Source organism: Colius striatus, chromosome Z (genome assembly GCF_028858725.1).
Source record: "Colius striatus isolate bColStr4 chromosome Z, bColStr4.1.hap1, whole genome shotgun sequence".
Lineage (NCBI taxonomy): Eukaryota > Metazoa > Chordata > Aves > Coliiformes > Coliidae > Colius > Colius striatus.
The window spans coordinates 86037889-86055270 of NC_084790.1; positions in this window are offsets into that span (position 1 = coordinate 86037889).

A 17382-nucleotide genomic window follows, 5' to 3' on the forward strand; every position below is an offset into this window, starting at 1 on the left:
GGGAGGAGGACGTACCAGGGCCTTGCAGTCCCATGGGAGCTGCCTTGGTTTTACTCCATGAGCCCCATTTCCAAACACATAAACAACCCTCAGGGCAATGGCCCCACAATATTAATTATCCTTTTCTCCACTTCCCAACAGTAGATTTGGGGGTATGAAATGCTTCTTTCCTTTCCAGTTTTCGTTAAGGTGTCATTTCCAATGTTGGTACAAAAACTCCCGTGGAGTGCTAAAATGAAGCAGATAAATCACAGGGATGGAGACGAGAGCCACTCTCTGGCAGTTTCCTTGTCATCCCCTCACCACCTTCAGCAAATTTTTCCATTTGTTCACCACATTAATCCTACTAAATCTTTTTTTCCTATTAACAGGCAGCACAGTAATTCAAGCATGTACTAAGTGCTGGTAACAAATGTTAAACCTCACATCTAGGACAGGAAATATTAATTTTTCTAGTTGGAGGCAAGACAAAGGGAGTGAAGGAAAACAGAGGGATGGTGCTTGGTCGATGGCAGCTCCTGAGCCCTGGGAAGCAGATGGGATGCTTCATGGGGTGTGCACGTATACTTTAGACATATCTTTTACATTATTACTGTGTAGGTATGCATTTTTCGTTTAATTATGGAAATAGAGGGCTAGATTTGATTTCAAAGCAAACAACTATACCCATTACACCTTCCAAGGTGTTTTCCTTATTAGTTTAAAGCCCACAATGTGGAGCATCCTGACAGTAGCGATAGGACCCGTCTGGCAGAATGTGAAAGCCTGAGATTTTCAGTTGCGATTCACCTCATGCTGCAGAAAGCATTTAAAATGGATTCAATGAATCATGCCCTAAAAGCTCCTGTTTCTTGAATTGGGGGGGTGATTAGCTGTGATGTAGACATCTAAGCCATAGATCCCTCGAAACACGGTAGCTGAGTCCTGCTCCTCCTGATAGCAAAGTCTTTATCTTCTCCTGGGTCTTCACTGACCTTGCTCGAGCTTGAAGTAAGCAAACTGCTGGGAAGTGATGGTTCATTTGTGATAGCTGATTTATTTCACAGAATCTTAAGGGCTGGAAGGGACCTTGAAAGCTCATCCAATGCTCATCCAACCCCCCTGCCAGAGCAGGACCACCTAGAGTAAGTCACACAGGAACTCATCCAGCTGTGTTGGAATGTCTCCAGAGAAGGAGACTCCACAACCCACCTGGGCAGCCCCTTCCAGTGCTCCCTCACCTCAACAGGGAAGAAACTCTTCCTTGTATTTCTTTGGAACCTCTTCTGTTCCAGTTTCTGAGGTCTCTGCTCCACCAGCAAGCATTAATGTGACGTTGGAGGCTGCGTGGAGGAGGGTGCATCTGGATTTTGTGTCCTGCACCTGTAATAATGCATTCAACGGTGTGTCAAATGGCATTTTGGGGAGGTAAACAGGGCAATGTGAATGAAAGTCTTTTGAAGAAGGAACGGCTGGGTAGGAAATTGCCATTTGGCAACAGTCATCAGTGTTTCCCTGTTATAATAGAAACAGCCTCGAGTGAGTTTGGGGGTTACCCAGGGCTCTCCCCGGGATGGGCACTTGTCTCTGGCTTTTTAGGGGTGATATTGGTGATGCAGTAATGTGCTTAGCAAATTTGCAGGCCAGGGCTAGAGTCTGAAAGGATCTTGGTAAATTGGAGAAAGGATCTCAAAAATGATGTCTAACTGTTCAGTAAGGTAAGTGCAATGCATCAGAGATCCAGTATGAGATGGGACATAACCAGAGAGGGGAAGGCTTGGGGGTGTCATAGTCCCCTACAGCACCTTTGTACTGGAGATGGCTGTTGCCTTGGATTGCCAAAATAGGGATGTTGCCTACTGGGGACAATCCTGCTTGTCTTGGTGCTGGTGAAGTCCCAACTGATGTCCAGGGTGCTGGGCTGAGCAACCCTCCAGAGAGGGAAGTGAGGAGGACCAGAGAAATGGGATCTATCAGGGAGCATAGAATCATAGAAAGGTTTCAGCTGGCAGAGCCCTTTAAGCTCATGGAGTGCAGCCTCTGTCCCAGCCCTATCAAAAACCGTTTTTCTAGTTGGAGGCAAAAGAAAGGGAGTGAAGGAAAACGGAGGGATGTTGCTTGTTTAGTGGTGGAAGCCTGTTTCCCTCAGGGCAACACCCACCTGGCCTTGAAACCCCTCCAAGGCCAGTGACTCCAGCACCTCCCTGGGCAGCTGTGCCAATGCCTGACAGCCCTGGCAGCAAAGAAATTCCTTCTCAGATCCAGCCTGAACCTCCCCTGGTGCAGCTTGAGGCCGTTTCCTCTTGTGCTGTTGCTTGCCACTGGGGGGAACAGACCAACCCCACCTGGCTACAGCTGCCTTTCAGGTAGTTGTAGGGAGTGAGAAGGTCTCCCCTGAGCCTTCTTTTCTCCAGCCTCAACAGCCCCAGATCCCTCAGCCCTTCCTCACAGCAGACATGCTCCAAATGCTTTCCCAGCTTGGAGCTGCCTCTGGATCCTCCCCAGCACCTGCATGTCCTTGTAGAGAGGGGCCCAGAACTGGGCACAGTAGTGGAGGTGCAGCCTCCCCAAAGCCGAGTCCAGGGCAATGATCAGCTCCCTGCTCCTGCTGCCAACACTGTTCCTGCTGCAGGCCAGGCTGCCCTTGGCCTTCTTGCCCCCCTGGGCACGCTGCTGGCTCCTGTTGAGCCGCTGCCACCCAACACTGGCAGGTCCCTCTGTGCCTGGCAGCTTCCAGTCACTCCTCCCCAGGCCTGTAGTGCTGCTGGGGGTTGTTGTGGCCCAAGGGCAGGCCCTGGCCCTTGTCCTTATTGACACTCATGGCACTGGCCTTGGCTCAGCCATCCAGCCTGTCTAGATCTCTCTGTAGAGCCTCCTTACCCTCACGCAGATCCACACTTCCACCAAGCTTGGATCTTGCGTGGTGGGGGCTGTGTGTTCTGTGCAACTCTGGAGAAGGCTGAGGAGAGACGTGGTGGTTTTGCAATGCACCATGTGACAAAGGAAAGGAATATGTTGTTTTCTAGGTTTTTTGTGGTTGAGACCTCTGAGTAAAATGAGCAACAGTGCAGGATGGAGTTTCTAAGCTGCATTGTGAAATACTGCCTGGATAAAGGCTATCCCTGTGTGAGCTGGGCATGGTTTCAGGCATCCTTATGGCTCCGCTTTCCAATGGCTACATGCAGCTGAGCTCATCTGGGCATCCACAAAAGAAAGGTAAAATGCTAATGGGAAGAGCAGAGCTTGTTTCCTCCCACCCAGGAGCCAATGCTGAGGGGTTTGTTAAGTGTACTTAGCAAATTGCATTTTCTAGGCCTGCTGTTAACTAATCCCATCACAACCCTGCAAGGCAGTAGGTGAATAAGACTGATTATCCTCATTTTCAGATAACAGGATCAAAAGAGTTAACTGATTTCCTAAGGCATTTTGGTGGCTGAGTGGGGATTACAGCTCAGCTCCAGTCTCCCACTCTGTGCTCCTTTCCCTGCACCACAGCCTGTATCCATCACTTCTGTTTCCCCTTTCAGCTTTCCATGTTTACAACTGCAGGGTGGTTTTGAGGTTTTCCCCCCCATTTTGCTGTGTTTGGAGTGTTGATGAGATGTATTTTCTTTCTAATGAGAGCATTTTCCCCCTAGCATCAGCACAGCATCTCTGGCCCCGTGCTTGGCAACACACAGGCCTGGCTGAGCTTTTGACTGCTGTGTTTGTAGCGACTTGACAATTTATTCACCTACCACGGCAGAGCTGTTTTTTTGGGTGAGATGTATGACTTCAAAATGTGCTGGTCTGGCAAGCTGACACAATGAGTGCTCCGTGACCGGTGTGAAAGTCGTTACCCGCCACGCTGGGAGATTTCAATTAATGAAACAGATAATTACGGTCAAGGATAAGCCAGGAGGTCTGTGCAGATGGCTCAGGGCTGGAATCCCTGCAACTGTCCCTGAAGGTGAGCATCCAGCCTCTGCTTTGGGCTGCAGGGTCTGGCTTAGCACAGGCTTCCCAGTGGGAAAACCCCAAATGAACCTTTTGACTCAACATTGGCCTCCTTTTGGGCTGCTGGACTCGATGGAGTCTGTAATAAGCAAAACTGGATTCCCCAAATGCTTTCCATGCAATACCCTCTCTTTTATAAATCTATAAGTTATTTTCCAAGTATTTTCTTTTGTATACAGAAAAACTCACCTTCTGATGCCTGTAAGTGTCCCTTTGAGGACCTGTCACTTTGTCCAGGTAGCCAGCTGTAATAAGGGAATTTCTTTCTCCTGTTGTGTGCCTCATGGTTTCGCTTCTCCCTCTGGTTTTGCTTCCTCGTTGCTTTCAAAAACAAGAGCCAGGCCTTTGTCATCTTTGTTTCTCCTCCCTCTTGATGTGCTGAAGTTGGTGGTTTTTACATCCTCATTTGTGCTGTGTTGGGTTTCTCAGCTTTGGTAAGATGCTGATGGGGGAGAGCAGATGGGGGTCTCCGCCGCTGCCTTTTTATGTGTGTGTTTCGCTTTTGCTGTAATTGTGGATCTTTTGGCTCAGCAGCCCAGTCAAGGCTTTTTGTTTGATTGTTTGTTTTTTAAATTCTGTTTTGGTCAGTGGAAACATTCCATTCAACCCTAGGTGAAATCCTTCTTCCTTTTGCACTTTGTAGGCACCCCAAGTGCGTTTCTGCTTTGCACAGCTGAGCTTTGTAGAAACTTGAATTGAAATAAAGCACACCCATTTCAGAATCCCAAGTGTCATCTTCAGATAAAAGCTAAACATGACATTATTTTCTTAACTCTCCCCTCTCTCTCTCTCCACCACCCCCCACCTCAGCTGCCAGTCTCAGTTCAATTTGACTTAGGATTAAGCCTGGTTTTGGACATCCCCCAGCTGCGCTGTCGTACTGGGTGGTCTTCCAGCCAAAATAACCTATGAGTTCCTGCAGCCTCACTCACAGTATCTCCCTGTTACCTGTCTTTCTTATTATTATTGCTAAATTTCAGTGCTTTTACTTAAGAAGCACCCAGTGCCTGGAAAACTAAACTCTCAGCTGCTCTCCCTGAAGTGATAACCTGGTCTCCTTCCCAGAAGATACTGAGAGCACCAGGAGAAACCCAGAGTAGAAGGTCTCACTGCTGCTCCCGCTGAGTAAGGGAAGATGCTTCTCTGCTTTAGGAAGCAGGAGTGACTTGGGGGCGAAAGGTTCTCCTTCCGAAGAGACTGAGAAGCTTTCATAAAACCATGTCAAATGGTCTTTTGGAAACAGTTGTGATCCTGGCATTCTGGATTCATGTGTGCGATGTGCACGAAACAGCCGTTTCCTGCAGTAGTTCTGTTCCCGATCTGGTGGGAAACACCTTGCCTGCCCACACAGTCGTCACTTACACGAACAGAAACATTAAAGCCAGCGAAAACCAGGCGTGTGCTGCACTTCATCTCAGGCATCCGGGAGACTGGGTGCCGGTTTGTGGATTTTATCATTTTTTTCCTGCCGTTTCCCGGCTCTAAACGGCTGTTTTTTAAACCCCACAGAGTTTAGAGGCGAGCCGTTTGCTGTGCAGAGCCTGCGGGGAGGTTGCTCCCATGTGCAGTGTCTCTTGGGGCAGGTCCGGAGGCGGCGGCGGGGCGATGTCGGTCCCCAGCCCTCGGCACAGACTCCTCCGCATGCGCAAGCTGACGGCACGCTGGGCTCTCGGGGGATATAGCAGCACAGACACGATCGCAGCAGTGCTTTATGTTTCCTGGCGCTGCTTCTTTCCCTGGCACAGACGCCGGCTTTGTCCCCCGGCCCCTGCGCCGCCTCCGGCAGATCGACAATAGCCGGGCGGCCGCTGCGCGCTGCTTGTGATGCTCCTCACAGGCATCTGTTGCCTCGTGTCTCCCCATCTGCCGCTCGGATCTGCTCCTCCTTCCTGCGAGAGCCGCGGGGGCAAACGCTGCCCTTTGGTCTCTGGAGGGTTAGTCTGCTTCTGGAAGGGTTTTCACATGCAGTGGTGATTTCACATGGAGTGTGGATCGTAGAATCACAGAATGATTTGGGTTGGAAGAACCTTTAATGCTCATCTCATTCCAACCCCTTGCCATGGGCAGGGATACCTTCCACTAGCCCAGGCTGCTCAGACCCCTGTCCAACCTGGCTTTGTTCCAGGGATGGGGCAGCCACAGCTCCTCTGAACTATCTGTGTGTGTCGAGTGAAGGGTGGGAGCTTGGTGTTTGCCTGCCTGAGCCCCTCCCTGGGACTTGCACCGAGAACACTTTTGCAAAGCCAAGGGTTAGAGTTGGGTTTATGAGCCACAGTTTCAGAAGGTTAGAAAACAGGTGCTTTATGAAGGTGACAGATGGACCAGGCTGGAGATGGCTGCTGATAAACACCCTGGCTGCAGCAGCACCAGCGTATGACAGAATGGCAGCAACGCTGCTCCTGGGGGGTTCTCCCCTCAGAGCCAAAACCCACCACTCTTACCCAGAGGCTGGTGTCCCTGCTGAGTGGAGGAAGAGTACAGCCCGTCAACTGCCTTGTTTAAGCCTTCAGTCTCTTTCTCCCTCCCGTGTCTTTCTAAGTCAATGAGAAGAAGAAAACATTCAAAAGGCTGAACACTAACAAGCTCCATCTCCCTCTCCCTGGGGACTTTTATACCCCAAACTTCTCTGCTCCCCTCCCTGAGGTGATGTTTCATATGATTTGGGTGGAGAGCTGAGGAAAATAGTCATATGTGTTTGCATGTGCCTGTTTTTGCTCATTGCCATACTTAGGGGTGTTAAAGAGGTGTGACATTTAATATTAATTTCCCAGTAGGTGAAGCAATGATCTCACCCCTCCAGAGGCACCGTGCTCCTCCTGCTGATATCTCAAGGCCTCCACTGCCTACATCTGCACCAGAGACAGGCAGGGACTAGCAGGTTATGGCAATGCTCTGTGTCCTCTCTGGAAAGCAGTTTGCTGGGTGGATGAGTGTGTATCACCCAAGCAGAGAGCTGCTTTGGTTGTCTGTGCTTTTGGAATCGAGGCTGAGGCACTGCCACGTTTCTACAGTGCTCAGATACACTGAAAGCAAGGATGACTTCTGAATAGCTCCAGTGCTTGGGAGTACTTTGAGATTAACAATGTCATGCAGCTGAAGAAGTCATCTGTGGTGGTTTAGCCCTGTCTGGTTGCCAGGTGCCCACCAAGTCATAATGTCACTGCCCTTCCTCAACTGGACAGGGGAGAGGGAAATATAACGTGAGGTTTGTGAGTTGAGATAAGGACATGGAGATCGCTCAGCAGTCAGTGTCATGGGCAGAACAGACTCGATTTGGGGAGAAATGGTTTGATTTATTAATGAACCATCAGAACAGGAAGATGAGAAATAAAATCAAATCTTAAAACACCTCCCCCCACCCCTCCCTCTGCCCAGGAATCTCCTTCCTTCCCCCCAGCAGCGCAGGGGATGGGGGATTTCCCACGCAGTCACAGCCTCCTTCAGGCACCCACCCGCTGCGGCGTGGGCTCCTCCACGGGCTGCCCGTGGGTCTCTGCTCCTCATGGCCTCCATGGGCTGCAGGGGCACAGCTGCCTCACCATGGGCTGCAGCACAGGGCACAGGGGAATCTCTCTGCCAGGGCCTGAGCACCCTCCTCCCCTCCTTCTCCCCGACCTTGGTGTGTGTGGAGATGTTTTCCCAGTCTCACTCCCTGTCGCTGCTGCAGTTCAGCAGCTGCCCAGCAACTTCTTCCCCTTCTCCAAGATGTTATTCCCTGAGGCATTACCTCAGTCACTAATTAACTTGGCCATGATCAGCTATGAGTCCACCTTAGAACTGACTGGCATGAGCCTTGTCAGCTACAGGGGAAGCTTTGAAGAAACCAGCCCTGTACCCCCCACTACCAAAACCCAGACAAAACTGCTACAAGGCTGTAGTAACTGCCTAGAAATGCCCAGCCCTATGCATGGACAAGCTATCAACAGGTACTGAATGGTCTGGGCATTATTGCTGGACTTGGAGTTATCATTGACAATAACTCATTTAAAGCTTGCTGAGAGGGTTCCATGAGAGCACTGGTGTCAAGGGTAAGGCCTTATTCAGCTCTGAGACGTGCTTTCTCTGGGGAAGGGTCCCAAAGGCAGGCTGTAATTGCGTAGAACAACTGCATTGCTCTGTATAAATTTAATCCTGTTTTCTCTGCTAAAGCTACACCTACACACTAAAGTGCTTCTCATCAAGTATGCCAAAGATATCTATAATAATTAAGTAGTCTTCCCGTGTATTTTTATTTCAGGAAATGTACTTTCAAGAAGTTCATCTTGATAGAATCATAGAATCACAGAATAGTAGGGGTTGGAAGAAGCAGGACCCACCTAAATCAAGTCACACAGGAACATGTCCAGGCAGGTCATGAAGGAGCTCCAAGGAAGGAGCCTCCACACCCTCCCTGGGCAGCCTGGGCCAGGGCTCCCTCACTGAAACACTGACACAGTTTGTCTTTCTGTTTAAATGCAACTGTTTGTGTTGCAGCTTCAACCGCTTGTCCTGTTGATAGATACATGAGAAAAAAGTGCTGCCCAACCTCCTGACACCCACCAGTGAGGTATTTGTAACTATTAATGAGATCCCTCACCAATCTTGTCCAGACTAAACAGCCCCAGTTCCCGCAGCCTTTCCTCATAAGGAAGATACTCCAGTCCCCTGATCATCTTGCTGGCCCTGCACTGGCCTCTCTGCAGCAGTTCCCTGTTCCTCTGCAGCTGGGGAGCCCAGAACTGGACACAGGACTCCAGATGAGGCCTCAGCAGGGCAGAGCACAGGGGGAGCAGAACCTCCCTGGCCCTGCTGCCCACACTCTTCTTGATGCCCCCAGGCTGCCATTGGCTTCTTGCCCACGAGGGCATGTTGCTGCTCATGGTCAGTTTATTATCAGCCAGCACTGCCAGGTCTGTCTCTGCAGAGCTGCTCTCCAGCAGGTCACCCCCAGCCTGGCCTAGTGCAGGGGGTTGTTCCTCCTCAGGTGCAGGACTCTACACTTATCCTTGCTGAACCTCATGAGGTTCCTCTGTGCCCAGCTCTCAGCCTGCCCAGCTCTCACTGAATGGCAGCACAGCCTCTGGTGAATCAGCCAGTGCTCCCAGTTTGGTGCCAGCAGGGAACTTGCTGAGGGTCCCTCTGTCCCCTCACCCAGGTGGTTGATGAAGATGTTGGACAAGAGTGGCCCCAGAACCCATCCCTGTGGAACTCCACTGGCCACAGGCCTTCAACTCCACTCTGTGCCATTGATCAGCACCCTCTGAGCTCTGTCATTCAGCAGCTCTCCATCCACCTCACTGTTCACTCATCCAAGCCACACTGCCTGAGCTTTCTGATGATGTTATGGGAGACAGTGTCAAAAGCCTTGCTGAAGTCAAGGTAGATGACATCTGCTGCTCTCCCCTCATCCAGCCAGCCAGTTATGCACTCACAGAAGGCATCACGCTGGTCAAACAGGATTTCCCCTTGGTGAGTCCATTGTGACTCCCCCGATAATCATCTTTTCCTTCATATGTTTAGTGACAGCATTCAGTGACAACGTTCATTTCATGACAACATTCATTATGATGCTGCTAAAACTTGCCTGTAAAGCATCAAGTGTATGATATTCTGAACAATATGTCCTTAGGGATAAAAAGCCCCGTTGCCATTCAAGAGGGTCAATGTCCAGCATGAGACCATATTAATGAATGGAGGATCAGATATGAAAAGAGGCTAAAGGGTTTTTTGAGCTGTAGAGCTTGGAGGCTGGTTTTCCTGAGGGAGTGGGCTCACTGCTTGCAGCTGCACACAAGGGATTTCCATGTTATTATTTCATTTTCTCCCCGATGATGATGGAAAAAACAGGAACATCCAAGCAGCTGTTACAGGGCAATTACTCATCTGATAAAGCCACTGGTGAGGAATGCTTTCTTAAACTCAGGGACGTCTGCTACAGGCAGGTTCACCCTCCCCAAGTGTGTAAGCTGGGAAAGGGAAGAAGAAACGCTAGGTGAAAGTTTCATTTTCACTTGGTATTTTTAGTACAGACTTTTGTGGTCATGAATCCCTGCCAGTGGGTGCAAATGTGTTGAGGCCTTCTAATTCAGAGGTTTTTTTCTCCCTTGAGTTCAAGGGAGGAGGGGAGTTTTTAGCCTCAGCTTTGAGATCAGCGGGTGGATGCAGTGTCTCTGCTTTGGGGGCAGCCAGCTCAGCCCCACCATGCAGGTGGCCATTGTACAGGGAGCCATCTAATGGTCCACCAAATGATGATAGGTATTGCAAGCCTGGTCTGGCATCAACCTGTACCATGTATGACAAGACAGACTCCCTCAGGTCTCCAAGAAAGCAAGCTGTATGCCAGGGAACTCCGTGTTAACCAAATGTTATTACCCATCTGACTCCTCTTCCCCTTTCCAGCTTTTGTTTAGAGCATTGTGGCTGGTGGATTGCACATCAGCATCACAGAACACTGTCTTGTAGCCCGAAAATGAAAGTTAAAAGTGAAAATACATGTGGCCACCATCGACAACAGCAAACAAGCTGTTGCTTCTTTTGTTTCCAAAGTGCTTCTTACTGGCTTCATCCTCTATCTGTGTTTGTCTCTCTCTTTCTTGGAAAGGAACTTGCACAATATCAGACTTCACATCACAGGCACAGAGAAGGAGTTTCTGGTGGGGAAAGAATTGCAAAGACCATTTGCAGGGACGAGCTTTTCCTTGTCTAGACTGGCTGAAAGAGCCCTGCAAAGGGTTGTTTAAGGCTCTCTCTACCCAAGGTGGGAAAACTGCTCATGTCTTGGAAGGGGAAAATATCCAAGAGGTGCTGAGGTCTTTAAAAATCATGAGTCCAAAGTGGATGGTCAAAGAGATAGGAGGGAGAAGATACTTCAGCCTTATTCAGAGTTAATGATTCTCTTTTAACTTTACTCCCCCCTTGCCTAAAAAAAATTAGGATGTTTCTGGACCAAAGTGAAAATATCTGTGGTGCAGCAAGTCCTCGTCTCCAGCTGTGTGACACTTTTCATTTCAACTGTACACAGAAACACTCGTTTTAGGGTAAAATTCAGCGAAAAAGATAAACTAACCCCTTATTCCTTTTTACTGCAGTCAAGGAAAGGGGTTAGGCATCTTTCTTAGCTGGTGAGAGCATTGACACAGGTAAGATATGTACAGTATATATGTATATATATATATAGAAAGAGAGAGCTTCATTCATGTATCAGCTTGAGCATGGCCACAGGTGAAGAGCTGGGCTCGTGCTACCACCACATTTGGGCTATGTGGCCTTAATTGTCTTTCATTAACACAGCCTGATACCTCTTTTACCCTGGCTCAGCAGAGCTCAGTGCTGCTCAGAGTAACCCTAAATACACCTGACAAATCTGCTTGCCTACATTTCCCCTGAAAATCCGATGTGTCCCGTTTAAAGGGAAAGCTTTCCTTGATGCTCCTGCCTGCCACGCTGCCGGGAGGTTGCTCGGCGTGCAAAGGAGAAGGTAAAAACATCGCGGTGTGCTGTGTTCTGCCTGTAGCTGCAAGTCTCGGTGGGAGCTCGAGTCTCGGGCTCCCCCGTGTGGGACGGGTTTTTCCCTTTAGGATAAACGCTGCCGGTGTGTTGCACAGACAGGCAGACAAATAATCCCTTAGCGGACTGGAGGCACAGTATTTGTCAATAGCTACTTGCTTCTGGACAGACCCTGCGGCTCCCTCGACTGCTCGGAGCCTCAGTGCTGTTGCAGTAATGTCTATTTGCAAACTGGTGAGGGATGTGTTTAATTCAGTTAATTAACACAAGTGGCAATTCAGCCCACAGCTCCAGCACAGGTGCCTGCATGGCTGGCTTTGCCCTCAAGCCACCTCTTGAAAGGCTTGTCCCAATTTGGGTGCCTGTGACTCTGACACAGGGGAAATAGAATCATAGAATCACATGATGGTAGGGGTTGGAAGGGACCTTTAGAGATCATCCAGTCCAACCCCCCTGCAGAAGCAGGGTCACCCAGATCAGGTCACACAGGAACGTGTCCAGGTGGGTCTTGAAGCCCTCCAAGGAAGGAGCCTCCACACCCTCCCTGGGCAGCCTGGGCCAGGGCTCCCCCACTGAAACACTGACACAGTTTGTGCTTGTGTTTAAATGGAACTGTTTGTGTTGCAGCTTCATCCCATCACCCCTTGTCCTGACACTAGATACAAGAGAAAAAAGGGAAGCCCCAACCTCCTGACACCCACCATTTAGATATTTGTCAGTATGAATAAGATCCCCCCCCAGACTCCTCTTCTCCAGACTAAACAGCCCCAGGTCCTGCAGCCTTTCCTCATAAGGAAGATGCTCCAGTCCCCTGATCATCTTGGTGGCCCTGCACTGGCCTCTCTCCAGCAGTTCCCTGTCCCTCTTAAGCTGGGGAGCCCAGAACTGGACACAGGACTCCAGATGAGGGGGAGAAGAACCTCCCTGGCCCTGCTGCCCACACTCTTCTTGATGCCCCAGGATGCCATTGGCTTCTTGGCCTCGAGGGCACGTTGATGCTCATGGTTAGTCTATTATCACCCAGCACTCCCAGGTCTTTCTCCTGGAGCTGCTCTCCAGTAGGTCATCCCCAGCCTGTGCTGGTGCATGAGGTTGTTCCTCCCCAGGTGCAGGGCTCTGCATTTGTCTTTGTAAACAGAATATTGTCTTTCAATCTGTAAAAATTTCCACCTTTTAAAGAAACAAAGGCATAGGGAAAGGAATTTCAGAGTGCCCTGATTTTATTAAATGCATTTGATAGTGCAACTGTGTCGCAAGATAGAGTAAATACTTCACAGTAAATAACCAAGTCAGTTAATTTGGCTTCATTCCTCTTGCCTCACCATCTTTCTAAACAGCTAGTTATAATTATTGGCCTATATACCCGACATTTTAAGCACCAAATAACTTCAATGATAAAACCGTCACCATATTTTGCGTCTGTTTTATAGCTAATTTATGTTATGGGCACTTAAGACACCTAAATTAACAGCAGTGGACACTCGTGTCACACGATATCACATCTTGTTTCTGAATGGGTTCACCTGAGGTTTGGGGTCAGCTCTCCACAGCAAGCAGTTTTGGATCCTAGTCTGCAAATGTGATTCTCAGTGACTTTGACAATTGTCTCCTAAAATTACCTGTTGTTGTAAATGTGATCAACACAAAGCCCACTTCCTAAAAAATACTCATAGAAAGCAAATAAAAATGGGATGAAAATGTGTCTGAAGCAACTTCTGTAGGATCTTCTGAGCTTTATTGGTGCTTCCCCCAAGTGTAAAAGACCTAAGACGGCCCCATCTCACACATCTTTTTCTGTGGACCCACGGCTCTTCCTTGACAGCCTCAGTCTCCAGGTTTGCATCGAGAGATGAGAGAGCAAAAAGGTATCCCTTGGGACATGCTCTGCAAGTCACCATCAAACATTCATTGTGAGTCATCTTAAAATGGAGATCTGTGCTGATCCATGCAGCTGGTAGGGCTGGATCCACCCTGTTCTCCTCTGCCTGGTCTCCCCCCTGAAACCGACATTTCTTGGAGCAAATATACATCAATTGTAAATGAACAAGTATAAATCGATTCCCAAGAACTAGATCTCTCCAAAATAGCTGATGTCCCTCTTTCTCCCATGGTTGTGGGTTTCACCATGCTATCCAGGACAGCCCAGGAAAACCTTGGTGAACTTCCTTCAACTAGTACAGCTTTTCAAGCTCTCTCATAACAACTTCAGTAATCAAAGAAAGGCCATTGTGTAGAATCATAGAATCACAGAATCACAGAATGGTAGGGGTTGGAAGAGACCTTTATAGATCATCCAGTCCAACCCCCTTGCAGAAGCAGGTCCCACCTAGATCAGGTCGCACAGGAACGTGTCCAGGTGGGTCTTGAAGCCCTCCAAGGAAGGAGCCTCCACACCCTCCCTGGGCAGCCTGGGCCAGGGCTCCCTCACTCTCATGGTGAAATAGTTTTTTCTTATGTTTAAGTGGAACTGTTTGTGTTCCAGCTTCATCCCATCACCCCTTGTCCTGTTGCTAGATACTATAGAAAAGAGGGATGTCCCAACCTCCTGACACCCACCCTTTAGATATTTATAAATGTTAATAAGATCACCCCTCAGTCTCCTCCAGACTAAACAGCCCCAGGTCCCACAGCCTTTCCTCACAAGGAAGATGTTCTATACCCTTGATCATCTTGGTGGCCCTGCACTGGCCTCTCTCCAGCAGTTCCCTGTCCCTCTGGAGCTGAGGAGCCCAGAACTGGACACAGGACTCCAGATGAGGCCTCAGCAGATATGGCAGAGGGGGAGAAGAACCTCCCTTGACCTGCTGCCCACACTCTTCTTGATGCATCCCAGGAGGCCATTGGCCTTCTTGGCCACAAGGGCACATTACTGGCTCATATTTGGTTTATTATCAACCAGCACTCCCAGGTCTGTCTCCTGGAGCTGCTCTCCAGCAGGTCCATCCCCAGCCTGTCCTGGTGCAGGGGGTTGTTCCTTCCCAGGTGCAGGACTCTGCACTTGTCCTGTTGAACCTCATGAAGTTCCTCTCTGCACAGCTCTCAGGCAGGTCAAGATCTCACTGAATGGCAGCACAGCCTCTGGTGCATCAGCCAGTGCTCCCAGTTTGATGCCAGCAGGGAACATGCTGAGGGTCCCTCTGTCCCCTCATCCAGGTGGTTGATGAAGAGATTGAACAAGACTGGCCCCAGAACCCATCCCTGTGGAACTCCACTGGCCACAGGCTTCCAACTTGATTCGGTACACATTCAGCATTCAAAATCAGTGGAAAAAGAATAATCAAGAGCCATATCCCAGGGCAACTCGACCGTTTTTGTGGGTTTTGGTGGTTTTTTTCTGGTTTGGGTCACCTTTTTTGATTTTCTCTTTGAGTCACTTCTCACTTCTTAGGACTCAGTTAAGAGTCTGCTGTGATCTGCCTCTTCTCTATAGTTTTGTCTCCTGGGGTTTAGGGATACTGGGGAATATCTGATAAATAGCAAGTGAAACACAACTCAACAAAAGATTGATGGCCATGATGTCCTGGGCACTGTATCCATGTGCTGTGGGTCCCCAGGGGAGAGAGCAGCTGGGGTGGCTGTGGACAGCGTGGAGATGAGCCTGACATGCAGCAGAGCTTTGGCTTTGATTGTGGCTCCTGCTGTCTGAGGACTTGCCAAGCTCCTGGTCTCACCCCAGACCTGCCATTGTTCCTCTGTTGTCCCACCTCAAGTCCCTTAATTAGGGAGTGTGCAGATTATTTACATTCTGAAAGGAAAAGTGGGAAACCTGCACCCTCCCTTTTGGGGCAGCAGAAAGGCAGCTTGGCTTTTAATGATGTTCTTTATTAAACTCCTTCAGCCATGATGGAGGTAAGAGTGAAGCAATAGAGGAAAGGCAGAGGGTTAAAATCGCTTAGCTGGTGTGAAGTGAGCTGTGAGGAACAAGTCCCAACAGGCCCCCAGATCAGTAATTCTTTCTTCAGACTTAATCTTCCACCTCAGTTTACAATTAAGCACATAATCCTTCTTGCTTTAATATTCTGGTTCACTCTGTGGCTTCTCTTTGTTCCAGCAAAGCAGCAAAAAGAAAAGCTAAGACTGGACCTTGTGAGTCCCTTACCTCTCCTGAGAGATGGGGACTTCCACTCTGGTGTCACAGTGGGAGCTGGGGATGGGATTCAATAGGTCCAAATACAGGACTTTACTTCTCTGACCCTGTATGACGATCTAGCTGAATAAATGAATCCCAGCAATTTTGGGTAAGACATCATTTTGGAGAACACTGAGTAAAATGGGACTTGACTTTATCTGCAGATGTGAGAATTATGGTCCTCCTGGGAGCTATAAATGCCTTTGAAATGGGTAGAATCAAGCAGGAGAGTGTTGGAAACCAGACACTACCAGTCTGTGATCCAAAAGGGAGCCGGCTATTTATGGGTGAGCAGTAAGACATGTCCCACCAAGAGCCCCCAGAGTCACCATGTGTCGTGGTTTGGCTCAGCCAGCACAGCAGCACCACGACAGCCTCTTGCTCGCTGCCCCCATTCACCCCCACCCTCGTTAGCATGGCAGAGGCCCCAGTGAAATGGGAGTAAAAAGATCACCAAGGTTGTTGTGGATGGAGACAAGGGCAGGGAGGGCTGGCTGCCAGTTACAGTCCTGGGCAAAACTGACTCCAGTGCTCAACTGAGAGGGGACAGTAGGAGAGTTTATTCTACAAGAAACAGAATGGAATGAAAGCAATAAGGGAGCAGGATGATGAAAAAATTACACCCAGCACTTTAAGATCTCCCTCCCCATCCCTCCTTTCTTCCCAGGCCCAGCTCACTGCTCCCCAGATCTCTCCCTCCTCTCCCCTCAGCGGCTCAGGGGGGCAGGGAGTGGGGGATGTGGTCAGTCTCTCACAGATGGGCTCTGCTGCTTCTCTCTGCTCAGATGAGGATGACTCCTGGCATCCTTCCCCTGCTCCAACACGGGGTTCCTGCCCCGGGACACCGTCCTGAACCAACTTCTCTGGTGTGGGTTGTTCCCAGCAGCTGCAGCTTCTGCCCACACAGGGTCCCTCACACGGGACACAGTCCTTGGTGAATGTCTCTGGTGTAGATTCTTCACCACAGCTGCAGTTTGTGCAGTTGCAGGGTCCCTCTCTCGGGACAAGGCCTCTTCTGGGCATCAGTTTAATGAGCTGCTTTGTCCTGGGTTCCTCCCCACAGTTACAGCTGTGGACATTGGGTCCCTCTTTCAGGACACGGCCTCCTCTGGCCACAGTGATACAGGGTCTCTCCTTCGGGACACGGCCTGCTCCAGCCATAGCTTTAATGAAGAAAATCACTGCCCCTGGCTCCCACAGGACACGGCCTCCTCCTGCCATAGTCACTGTCCCTGGTTCGGGGCCTTTAATGAAGTGAATCGCTGCCCCTGGTCTGGGGTCAGCTTTAGCAAAATGAGTCTCTGCCCCTGATGTGGGCTCATTATCAAAATGAGTCTCTAACGCTGATGTGGGGTCTTTATAGAAATGCAAACAGATCTCAGCTTCACCAGTTCTCTCCACAGAATGCAGGGGAGTCTCTGCTCCAGCACACCTCCTCCTCTCTTTCCTCACTGACCTTGGAGTCCACATGGTTGTTTCTCTCACTGTTCCCACTCCTTGCACCACCAGAAGAAAAAGAAGGGGCAGAAGCAGGAAAGAAGATGGAGGAAGAACCCTCCTCTTCTGGTTTCTTCTTAAAAAGTGATCGTGGAGGTGTCTAATTGTCTCAGCCCCAGCAACGGGTCTGGCTCAGAGCTGGGGAGAGTTGTGAGCGACTTCTTACAGGAGCCACCTTTACAGCCTCTTCCCCCTTACCAGCAAAGGCTGTCATGTCAAACCACGACACCATGTCAGGTTTAGGGGGAGCATTTGCTGTCTGTGAAGTCACGTTGCTGCTGCAGTGACGATGGCAC